The sequence below is a fragment of the Lethenteron reissneri genome, chromosome 57, assembly GCF_015708825.2.
Source record: "Lethenteron reissneri isolate LAM-NWPU_2019-01 chromosome 57, ASM1570882v1, whole genome shotgun sequence".
Taxonomy (NCBI): domain Eukaryota; kingdom Metazoa; phylum Chordata; class Hyperoartia; order Petromyzontiformes; family Petromyzontidae; genus Lethenteron; species Lethenteron reissneri.
The window spans coordinates 10291715-10309667 of record NC_083835.1 but is presented as its reverse complement, the minus strand read 5'-3'; the positions used below and the strand labels follow the sequence as shown (position 1 = coordinate 10309667).

At 55.1% G+C, this 17953-nt stretch overlaps 1 long non-coding RNA gene across 1 annotated transcript; it reads right to left on the bottom strand.

Annotated features, from left to right (window-relative positions):
* Positions 1 to 164: 164 nt before the first annotated feature.
* Positions 165 to 11392, bottom strand: LOC133357331 (uncharacterized). The gene is made up of 3 exons (XR_009756958.1): positions 11289 to 11392; positions 1546 to 1773; positions 165 to 454 (listed from the first exon to the last, which is right to left on the bottom strand). It is a non-coding gene; the product is annotated as an uncharacterized LOC133357331 (long non-coding RNA).
* Positions 11393 to 17953: the final 6561 nt, after the last annotated feature.

The window sequence follows — 17953 nt, the reverse complement described above, 5'->3', positions numbered from 1 at the left end:
TTTTGACGCATGCTGCAGTATCCTGCATTTGGGGAGTGGCGGTGCAGTGATTGGTGGTCTCAAGCTGCATTTCCAAGAGGGTCCTGAGGGCAGGAGCTGAATTGGTCGTCGTGTGTGGCAGGAAACTGGAATGCCCGAACAAAGCCTACGTATATGGAGGGGCTAACACCCAAGGAACTAATTTTATTTTTGTTCATCAGACAGCCCCAAAGACCCACACACACAAAACAGCCAGCAAAAAACATGACTATTAAATGTGTCACCGATAAAGAGATAATAAGTGTCTTGAATCGAGCACGGTTATAGGAATATTGGAAATACAGGGGGTAAAGTTTACGTGTGTCTGTGCGTATATTGTGTCGTGTCGGATGTGTGAGGAATTCCACTTCAGCCTTTGCAGTCTGTCACGAGAATTATGAAATGCTCCACATGACACCCAAGTTTTCAACAAAAGCTGGTAACGAGACAACGACGCACACATCTGCAGCCTTCTCTCTCAAGTGATATAATTTTGCTAAGTTCATTCCGAGCCTACGTTGATCCCCCATTGCGGCGTCTCCCAAGAACTTTAAACAGCCCGCCGAGCCCTCCCAGCCACCGTCGTGTTCCGATCGAGCCTGGCGACACGTGGCTCGGCAACGCGAGCCTTCGATTGATAACGGGGCGCAGGAGCTCACTCAGCAGACTCCCTCGCGGCATCGCGGCGATGACTACAGCCTCAAGCTAAACAAGCGCAGAACCTGCAGATCGCTGTGACATGTAAAGATGAAACCGTGGGAGCACAGCGTGCGTTGTGCACATTTTCCGAGGCGTAGCCCTCGTTTACAGGAGAACATAACTACGTGGAATGCACGTACAGGAGAACATACGTCCGTGTCACTCGACCACTTGGAGCATGCTGTTTAAGGAACTACCCTCCTCACGGTGTGTATTAATTTATAAAAATGTCAGGATAATTTTTCAACTGGTCTTGTGCACGAGTGGTTTAAGTCAAATCCATTGGTGCTAAACTAGTTTTGCGTTGCCAGACGTGACATGTTGCCTCCACCACGAGCAGCTTCCATTTGGGAAAGATGAGTGCACAGACACTCCTGGGCTTAAACACGTTTATGGCCACAACATTAATTTATAATACCGGTCCCTCCTTCATAGCGGGGATAGCCTGGTGGGACAGTGGGTTTTTGGATTATTAGATCAGCTGGTCGTGAGTCTGAGCCTAGCTGGCAAGGTTATAGGGTCATTTGGTGGATCAGTATTTTGGCAGTAAGTTACCAGGTTAGAGTGTTTATTGGATCAGTAGATCAGCTGGTGATCCGGTGGATAGGCTCGAAGTCAAATGAGTCGATTGATGGGTCAGAGTTTCACCAAGTCGGTGTATTGTATTGGCCTCGGTGTCTTATAGAGTCAGAGGGTGGGCAAGTCGGGTGTCGGGTTCATGTATATTGTTGCGAAAGTATTTTATTGGGTCATAGGATGGGGTGGCGAGTTATCGGTCTGTAAGTTATTTGGTCAGTGTGTCAGGATGATGCGTGTTGGGTCATTTACTCGGTGGGGGTACCCGTGGGCTGGCGGCCGGGTGGGGGTCGTTCGTCGGGTTGGTGGTTTGGCCGTTCGGTGACCGCGACGTCATCCGGCCATCCGTGCAAGCGTGGGTGGAGCAGCCCGTCGGCGAGACGGCTCTTCTCCTGCTCGTACCTCTGTACCAGCCGCCTGCCGGAGTTGACTAGAGCCTCGGCTCGCACTGTCATCTCCTCCTCGTAGCGCTCGCTCAAGCTGCGGAGAGACACCAGTGCCGGCTTCACAAGCGTGGTGGCACCAGCAGTACCCCGAACCGAGCAGAGCCCGGACTCGACACGCACTTGGGCCGACCGGACCAGGCCCCAACTTTAATAAACAAAACAAAACTAGCTTCGACCCTAACTGCACGATTGGTAATCACGCCACGCGATACGCACCTGATAGCGCCGAGTTGCATGCGTGAGAAGTTATTATTTCCAATCGTTCAATATATTTGACATTTAGGCCCATGGTGGTGATTGGTCAATGTGACACCGGTGCGGCAGGTTGGTTTGCGAGCCACCCCTACCACGCGAGACCGCGGCTAACAGAGCACACAAAACTTAATAAGTTATTACATTTCATCGTTAAACGGAGAATAATTGAGAAACAATACAAATGATAACAAGACCATACAAATTATATGATCCGGAATCGAATAGTGGCCTCGCAATGAGAGTAGTTGAGTTGCTGGGAAGGGAGTGGGGTGGAATGCCGGCCCCTTGTGAGCACCACAAGAAGCCGAGGGCAGAATAAGAGCACGATACTGCCGTCGGTAGCGTCAGCGCAACAGACTTCACGACCAAGACCACACCTCATAGGCTGTGATCGACTGCGAAGATTTCATAGCAATTGTTGTCAACAATCATCACTGGCAATAGTTTCCACAGAATGTTCCTGTGGTGCAACCGTAGCGGAGAAACTCGGCCGGCGCAGCTCTCTCCTCGCACACCTCCACACTCACATGCACCCCCACTAAATACGCACATGCACCCCCACTAAACACTCACACGCACCCCCACTAAACACACACATGCACCCCCACTAAACACACACATGCACCCCCACTAAACACTCACATGCACCCCACTAAACACACAAATGCACCCCCACTAAACACACACATGCACCCCCACTAAATACGCACACGCACCCCCACTAAACACACACATGCACCCCCACTAAACACACACATGCACCCCCACTAAACACTCACATGCACCCCCACTAAACACTCACACGCACCCCCACTAAACACACACATGCACCCCCACTAAACACACACATGCACCCCCACTAAACACTCACATGCACCCCACTAAACACACACATGCACCCCCACTAAACACACACACGCACCCCCACTAAACACGCACACGCACCTCCACTAAACACGCATACGCACCCCCACTAAACACTCACATGCACCCCCACTAAACACTCACATGCACCCCCACTAAACACGCACATGCACCCCCACTAAACACGCACATGCACCCCCACTAAACACGCACATGCACCCCCACTAAACACGCACACGCACCCCCACTAAACACTCACACGCACCCCCACTAAACACGCACATGCACCCCCACTAAACACTCGCATGCACCCCCACTAAACACGCACATGCACCCCCACTAAACACGCACACGCACCCCCACTAAACACGCACATGCACCCCCACTAAACACGCACACGCACCTCCACTAAACACGCACACGCACCCCCACTAAACACTCACATGCACCCCCACTAAACACTCACATGCACCCCCACTAAACACGCACATGCACCCCCACTAAACACGCACCCCCACTAAACACGCACACGCACCCCCACTAAACACGCACACGCACCCCCACTAAACACGCACATGCACCCCCACTAAACACGCACACGCACCCCCACTAAACACGCACATGCACCCCCACTAAACACGCACATTAACCTCCACTAAACACTCACATGCACACCACTAAACACGCACCCCCACTAAACACGCACACGCACCCCCACTAAACACGCACATTAACCTCCACTAAACACTCACATGCACCCCCACTAAACACTCACATGCACCCCCACTAAACACGCACACGCACCCCCACTAAACACGCACATTAACCTCCACTAAACACGCACACGCACCCCCACTAAACACTCACATGCACCCCCACTAAACACGCACACGCACCCCCACTAAACACTCACATGCACCCCCACTAAACACGCACATGCACCCCCACTAAACACTCACACGCACCCCCACTAAACACTCACATGCACCCCCATTAAACACGCACATTAACCCCCATTAAACACGCACATGCACCCCCACTAAACACTCACACGCACCCCCACTAAACACGCACATGCACCCCCACTAAACACTCACATGCACCCCCATTAAACACGCACATGCACCCCCACTAAACACTCACATGCGCCCCCACTAAACACGCGCATGCACCCCCACTAAACACTCACATGCACCCCCACTAAACACTCACATGCACCCCCATTAAACACTCACCCCCACTAAACACTCACATGCACCCCCACTAAACACTCACATGCACCCCCACTAAACACTCACATGCACCCCCATTAAACACTCACCCCCACTAAACACTCACATGCACCCCCACTAAACACTCACATGCACCCCCACTAAACACTCACATGCACCCCCACTAAACACACGCATGCACCCCCACTAAACACACGCACGTACCCCCACTAAACACTCACATGCACCCCCACTAAACACACGCACACCTCCACTAAACACTCACATGCACCCCCACTAAACACGCACCCCCACTAAACACGCACCCCCACTAAACACGCACATGCACCCCCACTAAACACGCACATTAACCTCCACTAAACACGCACATGCACCCCCACTAAACACTCACATGCACCCCCACTAAACACGCACATGCACCCCCACTAAACACGCACATGCACCCCCACTAAACACTCACATGCACCCCCACTAAACACGCACATGCACCCCATTAAACACGCACATGCACCCCCACTAAACACTCACATGCGCCCCCACTAAACACGCGCATGCACCCCCACTAAACACTCACATGCACCCCCATTAAACACTCACCCCCACTAAACACTCACATGCACCCCCACTAAACACTCACATGCACCCCCATTAAACACTCACCCCCACTAAACACTCACATGCACCCCCACTAAACACTCACATGCACCCCCATTAAACACACGCACACCTCCACTAAACACTCACATGCACCCCCACTAAACACACGCACACCTCCACTAAACACTCACGCACACCTCCACTAAACACTCACGCACACCTCCACTAAACACTCACATGCACCCCCACTAAACACTCACATGCACCCCACTAAACACACACATGCACCCCCACTAAACACACACATGCACCCCCACTAAATACGCACATGCACCCCCACTAAACACTCACACGCACCCCCACTAAACACACACATGCACCCCCACTAAACACGCACACGCACCTCCACTAAACACGCACACGCACCCCCACTAAACACTCACATGCACCCCCACTAAACACTCACATGCACCCCCACTAAACACGCACATGCACCCCCACTAAACACGCACACGCACCCCCACTAAACACGCACACGCACCCCCACTAAACACGCACATGCACCCCCACTAAACACGCACACGCACCCCCACTAAACACGCACACGCACCCCCACTAAACACGCACATTAACCTCCACTAAACACTCACATGCACCCCCACTAAACACTCACATGCACCCCCACTAAACACGCACACGCACCCCCACTAAACACGCACATTAACCTCCACTAAACACGCACACGCACCCCCACTAAACACTCACATGCACCCCCACTAAACACGCACACGCACCCCCACTAAACACTCACATGCACCCCCACTAAACACGCACATGCACCCCCACTAAACACTCACACGCACCCCCACTAAACACTCACATGCACCCCCATTAAACACGCACATTAACCCCCATTAAACACGCACATGCACCCCCACTAAACACTCACACGCACCCCCACTAAACACGCACATGCACCCCCACTAAACACTCACATGCACCCCCATTAAACACGCACATGCACCCCCACTAAACACTCACATGCGCCCCCACTAAACACTCACATGCGCCCCCACTAAACACGCGCATGCACCCCCACTAAACACTCACATGCCCCCCACTAAACACTCACATGCACCCCCATTAAACACTCACCCCCACTAAACACTCACATGCACCCCCACTAAACACTCACATGCACCCCCACTAAACACTCACATGCACCCCCATTAAACACTCACCCCCACTAAACACTCACATGCACCCCCACTAAACACTCACATGCACCCCCACTAAACACTCACATGCACCCCCACTAAACACACATGCACCCCCACTAAACACACGCATGCACCCCCACTAAACACACGCACGTACCCCCACTAAACACTCACATGCACCCCCACTAAACACACGCACACCTCCACTAAACACTCACATGCACCCCCACTAAACACGCACCCCCACTAAACACGCACATGCACCCCCACTAAACACGCACATTAACCTCCACTAAACACGCACATGCACCCCCACTAAACACTCACATGCACCCCCACTAAACACGCACATGCACCCCCACTAAACACGCACATGCACCCCCACTAAACACTCACATGCACCCCCACTAAACACGCACATGCACCCCATTAAACACGCACATGCACCCCCACTAAACACTCACATGCGCCCCCACTAAACACGCGCATGCACCCCCACTAAACACTCACATGCACCCCCATTAAACACTCACCCCCACTAAACACTCACATGCACCCCCACTAAACACTCACATGCACCCCCACTAAACACTCACATGCACCCCCATTAAACACACGCACACCTCCACTAAACACTCACATGCACCCCCACTAAACACACGCACACCTCCACTAAACACTCACGCACACCTCCACTAAACACTCACGCACACCTCCACTAAACACTCACATGCACCCCCACTAAACACTCACATGCACCCCACTAAACACACGCACACGTTTATTTCAGAATCCGAAAAAGTTCATTCCCCGAGTGAACTCCATTGAGCTGAGACCCGAAGAATTCCACAATCACACTCACTAATCCACAAAGACAAAGACCCCCCCCCCCGTATAGCCTTAACAGACTGTTGGGGCAAGTGTTGTTAGCGAGCACCTCTGAAGGTCAGCACGGCACATGAGGGGGTGGGTGGTCAGCACCACGCCCGGCCGGGGGTGGGGGACGTTGCGTGAGTGCGCAGAGTCATTAATTAGATCCCGACAGCTGTGAGCGGAGATTTAAAGTGTTACGTGATCGGCGCGGTTCGCGAGTGCAGGCGCGCTTGTTGTGGGGGGCACGCGTGTTGTGGGGGGCACGCGTGTTGTGGGGGGCGCACGTGTTGTGGGGGGCACGCGTGTAGTGGGGGGCGCGCGTGTTGTGGGGGGCGCGTGTTGTGGGGGGCGCACGTGTTGTGGGGGGCGCACGTGTTGTGGGGGGCGCACGCGCAATAACCCTCTAGGCGGTGTCTGACAGGCGCTGGTGCGGGGGGGGCGGTCCCCCCCCGATCGGCGGGGGCCCGGGGGGCCCAGCGAGACGCGGCCGAGGAGGGGGCCGGGTGGAGGGGGCGGACTTCGCGCCCCGCCCGCTCGCGGGGAGGGGGCATCAGCCTCCACAGCTGTGTCGGGTGGTGGTGGCGGGGTTAACGACACATTTAGATGTTTACGCGATCTATCCCAAAAGGCCTGTACCATGGACGACATTGGTCGCGAAAGCGTTAAACTCTCAAGACATTCGCCCTCTCACGACCCGGCTCTCGTTATCTCGGTCTGACGTCATCGGTGCCCAACGCCAGTGAGGAGGTGTCCCCCGCTCGTGACGCATTGTAACCACGTGTCTCCGCGTGACGTCACTCCTGCTTCTTTCCTAAACCTTATTTGTGCATAGACACGCCAAAATCTAAAGTATAAACTTCATAGTATCATCAGTATACTAAATATACTCTCCAATAAGCTAAGCTACTAACAGTAAGTAATACATTACAACTCTATGTCGCAAAAAATATAATATGCTTCCAGATAAACTTTTTTCCCTTACATCACACAGGTCTACCTCGTACTATATGCTGCCATAGACAAACCCAACATTAAATTATATACTGTATTACTATACACCACCCTATACCTTAGAATAATACATAGTGTAATATTACACTATGTATTATTCTATTCACCCTACTGTATTTCACACTGCTGTATATTCACTATACAATTACGATACTATATATTGCCTTATACATTGTATTAAACATTACAATTTTATACTATTTATTATACAATCTGCTATACACTATACCATTGACCGTCGAGTGAAAGATACTAAGAGGAAGCAAAATGAAACACCACCATGCTTGGAGCGTATATTTAAGCTGGGTTGGATGGGGGGAAGGGCGCCTTGACAAAATTATTATCATATCAAGAGGAATTTAGCATATTTATGGGAAATGCAGGTATGTGATTAGTACTACTTGTGAAATGCGTAGGAGGTGGACGGGGGGTTTTCAAAGTCATTATGCCCGTGCATTATGCAGGATTAGCAGCATCAAAGGGAGGGGATATGGGTAGCATTAATAAAGGGTAGGAATGTTAATAGTATGTAGCTGCAGTAACTAAACAACCACGTAAAAAAGCTAAAGTATAAACTTCATAGTATCATAAGTATACTAAATATACTCTCCAATAAGCTGAGCTACTAACAGTAAGTAATACATTACAATTCTATGTCGCAAAAAAATATAATATGCTTCCAGCTAAACTTTTTTCCTTACATCACACGGGAGGCAGCTGTAGACTAACAGTGACACTCACGTAGAGAGAGACACAGCGAGACAGGCAGCTGTAGACTAACAGTGACACTCACGTAGAGAGAGACACAGCGAGAAAGGCAGCTGTAGACTAACAGTGACACTCACGTAGAGAGAGACACAGCGAGACAGGCAGCTGTAGACTAACAGTGACACTCACGTAGAGAGAGACACAGCGAGACAGGCAGCTGTAGACTAACAGTGACACTCACGTAGAGAGAGACACAGCGAGACAGGAGGCAGCTGTAGACTAACAGTGACACTCACGTAGAGAGAGACACAGCGAGACAGGAGGCAGCTGTAGACTAACAGTGACACTCACGTAGAGAGAGACACAGCGAGACAGGCAGCTGTAGACTAACAGTGACACTACGTAGAGAGAGACACAGCGAGACAGGAGACAGCTGTAGACTAACAGTGACACTACGTAGAGAGAGACACAGCGAGACAGGAGACAGCTGTAGACTAACAGTGACACTCACGTAGAGAGAGACACAGCGAGACAGGAGGCAGCTGTAGACTAACAGTGACACTCACGTAGAGAGAGACACAGCGAGAAAGGCAGCTGTAGACTAACAGTGACACTACGTAGAGAGAGACACAGCGAGACAGGAGACAGCTGTAGACTAACAGTGACACTCACGTAGAGAGAGACACAGCGAGACAGGCAGCTGTAGACTAACAGTGACACTACGTAGAGAGAGACACAGCGAGACAGGTAGCTGTAGACTAACAGTGACACTCACGTAGAGAGAGACACAGCGAGACAGGAGGCAGCTGTAGACTAACAGTGACACTCACGAAGTGAGAGGCACAGCGAGACAGGAGACAGCTGTAGACTAACAGTGACACTACGTAGAGAGACACAGCGAGACAGGAGACAGCTGTAGACTAACAGTGACACTACGTAGAGAGAGACACAGCGAGACAGGAGGCAGCTGTAGACTAACAGTGACACTACGTAGAGAGAGACACAGCGAGACAGGAGACAGCTGTAGACTAACAGTGACACTCACGTAGAGAGAGACACAGCGAGACAGGCAGCTGTAGACTAACAGTGACACTCACGTAGAGAGAGACACAGCGAGACAGGAGACAGCTGTAGACTAACAGTGACACTACGTAGAGAGAGACACAGCGAGACAGGAGACAGCTGTAGACTAACAGTGACACTACGTAGAGAGAGACTCAGCGAGACAGGAGGCAGCTGTAGACTAACAGTGACACTCACGTAGAGAGAGACTCAGCGAGACAGGAGACAGCTGTAGACTAACAGTGACACTACGTAGAGAGAGACACAGCGAGACAGGAGGCAGCTGTAGACTAACAGTGACACTCACGTAGAGAGAGACACAGCGAGACAGGAGACAGCTGTAGACTAACAGTGACACTACGTACAGAGAGACACAGCGAGACAGGAGGCAGCTGTAGACTAACAGTGACACTCACGTACAGAGAGACACAGCGAGACAGGAGGCAGCTGTAGACTAACAGTGACACTCACGTACAGAGAGACACAGCGAGACAGGAGACAGCTGTAGACTAACAGTGACACTACGTAGAGAGAGACACAGCGAAACAGGAGGCAGCTGTAGACTAACAGTGACACTCACGTAGAGAGAGACACAGCGAGACAGGAGACAGCTGTAGACTAACAGTGACACTACGTACAGAGAGACACAGCGAGACAGGAGGCAGCTGTAGACTAACAGTGACACTCACGTACAGAGAGACACAGCGAGACAGGAGACAGCTGTAGACTAACAGTGACACTACGTAGAGAGAGACACAGCGAAACAGGAGACAGCTGTAGACTAACAGTGACACTACGTAGAGAGAGACACAGCGAGACAGGAGGCAGCTGTAGACTAACAGTGACACTACGTAGAGAGAGACACAGCGAGACAGGCAGCTGTAGACTAACAGTGACACTCACGTAGAGAGAGACACAGCGAGACAGGAGGCAGCTGTAGACTAACAGTGACACTCACGTAGAGAGAGACACAGCGAGACAGGAGGCAGCTGTAGACTAACAGTGACACTCACGTAGAAAGAGACACAGCGAGACAGGAGACAGCTGTCTCGACGGTCAATGGTATAGTGTATAGTAGATTGTATAATAAAAAATAGTGTAAAATTGTAATGTTTAATACAATGTATAAGGCAATATATAGTATCGTAATTGTATAGTGAATATACAGCAGTGTGATATACAGTAGGGTGGATAGAATAATACATAGTGTAATATTACACTATGTATTACTCTAAGGTATAGGGTGGTGTATAGTAATACAGTATATAATTTAACGCTGGGTTTGTCTATGGCAGCACATAGTACGTACGGGGTGAGTGTGAAATGGACTCGAACCTGCACCTCGGCATTGCAAGTGCAGTGAGCTGACGCCCCCCGCGTGTGGAGGGTAAAGTTGTGGGTACACCCACCTCGCTCCAACGGGTCTGGACCAGCGTGGAAGAGTAGACCAAATACTCCACATCGCGGCCTCTAGTGGAGGCCATTTGCTGCCACGACAACTCCGTCCCTCCAGATACAAAATAACTAAATGTAACTCATCCCATCAGCCACAATCTGGCAGTGCCTCTCCTCATCATCATCATCAGCAGCAGGCCGCGCTCTGCTTGGAGCAGCGCCGTGAACTCAGCAGGCGCCCAGAACGTAACGGCTGTGAGCCAGGCGCCTCCTCTGCCTCCCCTCTCCACCACCGCCACTGCTGATGTGTCCACACCGTGCAAGGTTCTCACCTTCTTCGGGCTGAGTCGATGTAGAGGAGGACCAGCCAGCGAGACGCCGCGTCAGCAGTTCGCGAGCCACCGACGGTGGCCGTGAGCGGGAATCCAAATCAGCCGCTCGCCACCCACAATGCACAGCGCTGCCTCCACTCGCCCCGGCCTCAGCGGGGGGAGGGGCGGGGGAGAGGGGGCGGGCCGAGGGGGGTGAAGAGGTGGGGCCAGGGGGTGGGCATGGGGGCTCGGGTGAGGGGCTCAGAGAGGGGTGAGTGGTGAGTGGTGAGGGTTAGTGGTGAGCGTGAGTGGTGAGGGTGAGTGGTGAGTAGTGAAGGTGAGTGGTGAGGGAGAGGGGTGAGGGTGAGTGGTGAGAGTGAGTGGTGAGGGGTCTGTGGTGAGGGGTCTGTGGTGAGTGTGAGTGGTGAGTGATGAGTGGTGAGGTGGTGAGTGGTGAGGTGGTGAGTGTGAGTGGTGAGGGTGAGTGGTGAGAGGTGAGTGGAGAGGGTGAGTGGCGAGGGTCAGTGGTGAGTGGTGAGGGTGAGTGAGTGGTGAGGGTGAGTGGTGGTGGTGAGGGTGAGTGGTGAGGGTGAGTGTTGGTGGTGAGGGTGAGTAGTGAGAGTGAGTGGTGATGGGTGAGTGGTGAGGGTGAGTGGTGAGTGGTTGTTGTGAGGTTGAGTGGTGAGGGTGAGTGGTGAGAGTGAGTGGTGAGGGTGAGTGGTGAGAGGTGAGTGGTGATTGGTGAGGGTGAGTGGTGAGTGGTTGTGAGGGTGAGTGGTGAGGGTGAGTGGTGAGGGAGAGGGGTGAGCGGTGGGGGTGAGTGGTGAGCGTGAGTGGTGAGCATGAGAGTGAGTGGTGAGGGTGAGTGGTGAGGGTGAGTAGTGAGGATGATTGGTGAGGGAGAGGGGTGAGGGTGAGTGGTGAGGGAGAGGGGTGAGGGAGAGGGGTGAGTGGTGAGTGGGGAGGGTTAGTGGTGAGGGTGAGTGGTGAGGGTGAGTGGTGAGGGAGAGGGGTGAGTGGTGGGGGTGAGTGGTGAGGGTTAGTGGTGAGGGTGAGTGGTGAGAGTGAGTGGTGAGGGTGAGTGGTGAGAGGTGAGTGGTGATTGGTGAGGGTGAGTGGTGAGTGGTTGTGAGGGTGAGTGGTGAGCGTGAGTGGTGAGGGAGAGGGGTGAGTGGTGGGGGTGAGTGGTGAGGGTGAGTGGTGAGCGTGAGTGGTGAGCATGAGAGTGAGTGGTGAGGGTGAGTTGTGAGGGTGAGTAGTGAGGATGATTGGTGAGGGTGAGTGGTGAGCGTGAGTGGTGAGGGAGAGGGGTGAGTGGTGAGGGTGAGTGGTGAGGGAGAGGGGTGAGTGGTGAGAGTGAGTGGTGAGGGTGAGTGTGAGTGGTGAGGGGTCTGTGGTGAGTGTGAGTGGTGAGGGGTCTGTGGTGAGTGTGAGTGGTGAGTGATGAGTGGTGAGGTGGTGAGTGTGAGTGGTGAGGGTGAGTGGTGAGGGTGAGTGGTGAGAGTGAGTGGTGAGGGTGAGTGGTGAGAGTGAGTGGTTAGGGTGAGTGGTGAGGGTGAGTGGTGAGTGTTGGTGGTGAGGGTGAGTAGTGAGAGTGAGTGGTGAGGGTGCGTGGTGAGAGGTGAGTAGTGATTGGTGAGGGTGAGTGGTGAGGGTGAGTGGTTGTGGTGAGGGTGAGTGGTGAGGGTGAGTGGTGAGAGTGAGTGGTGAGTGGTTAGAGGTGAGTGGTGATTGGTGAGGGTGAGTGGTGAGTGGTTGTTGTGAGGGTGATTGGTGAGGGTGAGTGGTGAGGGTGAGTGGTGAGAGTGAGGGTGAGTGGTGAGGGTGAGTGGTGACGGAGAGGGGTGAGTGGTGAGGGTGAGTGGTGAAGGAGAGGGTGAGTGGTGAGTGGTGAGGGTGAGTGGTGAGCGTGAGTGGTGAGGGTAAGTGTGAGTGGTGAGGGTGAGTGGTGAGGGTCAGGGTGAGTGGTGAGCGTGAGTGGTGAGGGAGAGGGGTGAGTGGTGAGGGTGAGTGGTGAGAGTCAGGGTGAGTGGTGATCGTGAGTGGTGATGGAGAGGGGTGAGTGGTGAGGGTGAGTGTTGAGGGAGAGGGGTGAGTGTGAGTGGTGAGAGTGAGTGGTGAGGGTGAGTTGTAAGGGGTGAGTGGTGAGGGTGAGTGGTGACGGAGAGGGGTGAGTGGTGAGGGTGAGTGGTGAAGGAGAGGGGTGAGTGGTGAGTGGTGAGGGTGAGTGTGAGTGGTGAGAGTGAGTGGTGAGGGTGAGTGGTGAGTAGTGAGGATGATTGGTGAGGGAGAGTGGTGAGGGTGAGTGGTGAGGGTGAGTGGTGAGTGGTGAGCGTGAGTGGTGAGGGAGAGGGGTGAGTGGTGACGGTGATTAGTGAATAGTGAGGGTGAGAGGTAAGGGTGAGTGGTGAGGGTGAGTGGTGAGTAGTGAGGGTGAGTGGTGAGTAGTGAGGGTGAGTGTGAGTGGTGAGGGTGAGTGGTGAGGGAGAGGGGTGAGTGGTGAGGGTGAGTGGTGAGGGTGAGTGGTGAGATTCAGGGTGAGTGATGAGCGTGAGTGGTGACGGAGAGGGGTGAGTGGTGAGGGTGAGTGTTGAGGGAGAGGGGTGAGTGTGAGTGGTGAGAGTGAGTGGTGAGGTTGAGTTGTGAGGGGTGAGTGGTGAGGGTGAGTGGTGACGGAGAGGGGTGAGTGGTGAGGGTAAGTGGTGAAGGAGAGGGGTGAGTGGTGAGTGGTGAGGGTGAGTGGTGAGCGTGAGTGGTGAGAGTGAGTGGTGAGGGTGAGTGCTGAGTAGTGAGGATGATTGGTGAGGGAGATTGGTGAGGGTGAGTGTGAGTGGTGAGGGTGAGTGGTGAGCGTGAGTGGTGAGGGAGAGTGGTGAGGGTGATTAGTGAATATTGAGGGTGAGTGGTAAGGGTGAGTGGTGAGGGTGAGTGGTGAGTAGTGAGAGTGAGTGGTGAGTAGTGAGGGTGAGTGGTGAGGGGTGAGGGTGAGTTGTGAGGGTGAGTGGTGAGGGTGAGTGGTGAGGATCATTGGTGAGTGGTGAGGGTGAGTGGTGAGTAGTGAGGGTGAGTGGTGAGGGAGAGGGGTGAGTGGTGAGTGTTGAGGGTGAGTGGTGAGAGTGAGTGGTGAGTGGTGAGGGTGAGTGTGAGTGGTGAGGGGTCTGTGGTGAGTGTGAGTGGTGAGGGGTCTGTGGTGAGTGTGAGTGGTGAGGTGGTGAGTGTGAGTGGTGAGAGGTGAGCGTGAGTGGTGAGCGTGAGTGGTGAGCGTGAGTGGTGAGAGTGAGTGGTGAGCGGTGAGAGTGAGTGGTGAGGGTGAGTGGTGAGTGTCAGTGGTGAGTGGTGAGAGGTGAGTGGTGAGGGTGAGTGTTGAGGGTGAGTGAGTGGTGAGGGTGAGTGGTGAGGGTGAGTGTTGGTGGTGAGGGTGAGTAGTGAGAGTGAGTGGCGAGGGTGAGTGGTGAGAGGTGAGTGGTGATTGGTGAGGGTGAGTGGTGAGGGTGAGTGGTGAGGGTCAGTGGTGAGTGGTGAGTGGTGAGAGGTGAGTGGTGAAGGTGAGTGTTGAGGGTGAGTGAGTGGTGAGGGTGAGTGAGTGGTGAGGGTGAGTGGTGAGGTTGAGTGTTGGATGGTGAGGGTGAGTAGTGAGAGTGAGTGGTGAGGGTGAGTGGTGAGAGGTGAGTGGTGATTTGTGAGTGGTGAGGGTGAGTGGTTGTTGTGAGGGTGAGTAGCGAGGGTGAGTGGTGGTGAGTGGTGAGTGATAGTGAGTGTTGAGTGGTGAGCGGTGAGGGTGAGTGAGGGAGAGTGGAGAGGGAAAGTGGTGAGGGTGTATATATTTTTGCCTATGATGACAGCGGTACATGCTGATGTTATGTATGTTAAATGTAAAAGGTAAATGTGTGAATGTGTGTGTCTGTTCGAAATGTTAAGCATACAGTACTTGGCGACATGCAGTTTTTAAAACGGAAATAGGGCGATTCTAAAGTAATCTCTTATCATCCGTAGCGTGCTGTTGCAGCGTTAACAGCACACGCCGTGAGGGTGTCGGCGCAAGAGATACGTTGACGAGCGTGTATTCCGCGGCTGCAGCTTGATTAATGAGTTCTGAACCGGAGTGGTGAGGTAATCAGTGTCCACGCAGTGTTGATGCAACGGGTTGAAGCCCTGCCAGCAAGAAGCAACGATTAATTAATTGCTCCCGAACGGCTGCGACGGCCAATAAAACAATATTACGTAATTCAATTACGTGGTGCTGCTGGCGGTGATCGCCGTGTGTGTAGTGCTGCGCCGCGAGGTGCGCGGGCACACACGTGGCTATTCACACCGCGATTGTTGCAGTTATTGTGGTGATGGTGGTTATTGTGATTAGTTGTACGGCCAGTGGGCTCGTGCATCCTCACACCGATATTTTTAGCGCGTGCACGCGGAGGGCCAATAGGCGCGGGTGGCTGCAAGCATCCGAGGGTGGGCAGCGGCGCGCACGGACACGCATGTGCCAGGAGTCTCATCCGAGCATTTGGGGAGAATGCACGCGGGGAGTGTGGGTGAATGACCCGCGGTGGCCGAGAGCCAGCCAAGAGTGATGTTTCACAGAGGGGACGCGGCAGCACATGTGGTCTGTCCTGCGACATCAAAGTTTTGAGAGCCTTCGATCCGTCACGGGCACCGCGGTGACGTCACCACCACCAGCTCCACCCGGATACCCCCCCCCCCCAGCTCCAACCGCCTCCACCTCCCATCCCCGGCTCCACTCGGCCCCACCCCCACCCCCAGCCCATCCCGGCTCCAATCCCCACCCCTCCCTCCCAGCTCTACGCAGCTCCACCCAGCCCCATCCAGCTCCACCACCTCTCCAGCTCCACCACCTCTCCAGCTCCACCACCTCTCCAGCTCCACCACCTCTCCAGCTCCACCACCTCTCCAGCTCCACCACCTCTCCAGCTCTAACCGGCACCCCCCCCCCCTCACTGCTCCATCCAGATCCACATCCCCCGGGCTGCACCCTTCCCCCCCGGGTCCACCCAGCGCCACCCTCCCCACCCTGGCTCCACCCGGCTCCAGCGTCCCCCCTTCGCTCAACCCGACTCCACCTATTCCCACCCTTCCTGGCTCTACCCAGCTCCACCCCCTTCCTGGGCTCCACCTATCTCCAACCGCCCCCCCCCACCAGCTACACCCGACACCACCCCCTCCCAACTCCACCTGGCTCCACCCCCAGCACCAACTGGCTCCACACCCACCACCCCCCCGACTCCATCTGGTTCTACCCCCCCCCCCCCCCGAGTTTTATCTGGCACCAGCCCCCACCCTGAGCTCCAACTGGCCTCACCCACCCACGGGACCACATGCCCCCCCCCCCACCAGATACACCCCCCCCAACCCGGGCACAACCCGGCTCCACCCTCCGCCCTGGCTTCACCCTGCTCTGCCCTCCTTTCCCGGCGCCACCCGGCTCCACCATCCCCCCCTGGCTCAACCCGACTCAACCTCCCGCCCGTACCCCCCCCCCCCGCCCCTTTCTGCAGCCAGCTCTACCGCCCCCAGCCCCACCTGGCTCCACCACCCGGTTGCACCCCCCCCCCCCGGCTCTATCCGGCTCTATGCCCCCCCCAGCTCTACCCTGCTCCACCCCCCTCCCAGCTCCACTTGGCTCCACCCCCAGCTCCATCCGGCTCCACAACCCCCCGGCTCCACCTGGTTCTAACCACCCTGGTTCCATCTGGCTCCACACCACTCCCAACTCCACCTGGCTCCACCCCCCACCCCAGCTCCACCTGGCTCGACTCCCCACCCCAGCTCCATCCGGCCCCACCCCCTTACCCGGCTCCACCCGACAACACCCCTCCTGCTTCACCCGACTCCACCCCTCTCCCAGCTCCACCCGGCTCCACCCCCCTCCCAGCTCCACCCGCCCCCATTCCATCCAGCCCCACCCCTGCCGCCACCCTTCCCCCCCGGCTCCATCCTTCCCCCCCGGCTCTAACCAGCGCCACCCTCTCCACCCCAGCTCCACCCGGCTCCACCCTCCTTTCCCCCCAGCTACACCCGGATACATCACCCTCCCGGCTCCACCTCCCACCCCCCTTGGTCCACCCGGCCAACCCCCCCCCCCCGTTCACCCGGCTCCGCCCCCCCCACATCAGAAAGTAACAGTCATAGCGATTGTCTGAAACGGTCCTGTGCCTCTCCCCCATTGACTCAGCCTCAAGTGAGTACCTTGTGCGGTGTAATGAGCATCGCCCCTGGGGAAACAAAGACGGCTGGCCGTGGTGCTAGCTCCCCAGCCCCACGTGTGCCACAGTGCCGGCCTTCAAAGGTTATTCTACTCGTTATAACACTACTTTCCCCGACAGCCCTGCTAGAGGCTGCCCGCGGGAGCTTTGTCTTTGGTTGGATAGGGGGTGTGACGAAATATATCTGGGAGGGGTTACTGAGGAGACGTCACCCTGGAGCCCTTCGCTCATTGAGCACCGCCCCCCCCACGCCCCTCCCTTATTGCCCCCCCCCCCCCACCGGGCCCTCGCCCCTCCCTTATTGTGCCACCCCCCCCCCCACCGGGCCCTCGCCCCTCCCTTATTGTGCCCCCCCCCCCCACCGGGCCCTCGCCCCTCCCTTATTGTGCCCCCCCCCCCCCACCGGGCCCTCGCCCCTCCCTTATTGTGCCCCCCCCCCCTACCGGGCCCACGCCCCTCCCTTAT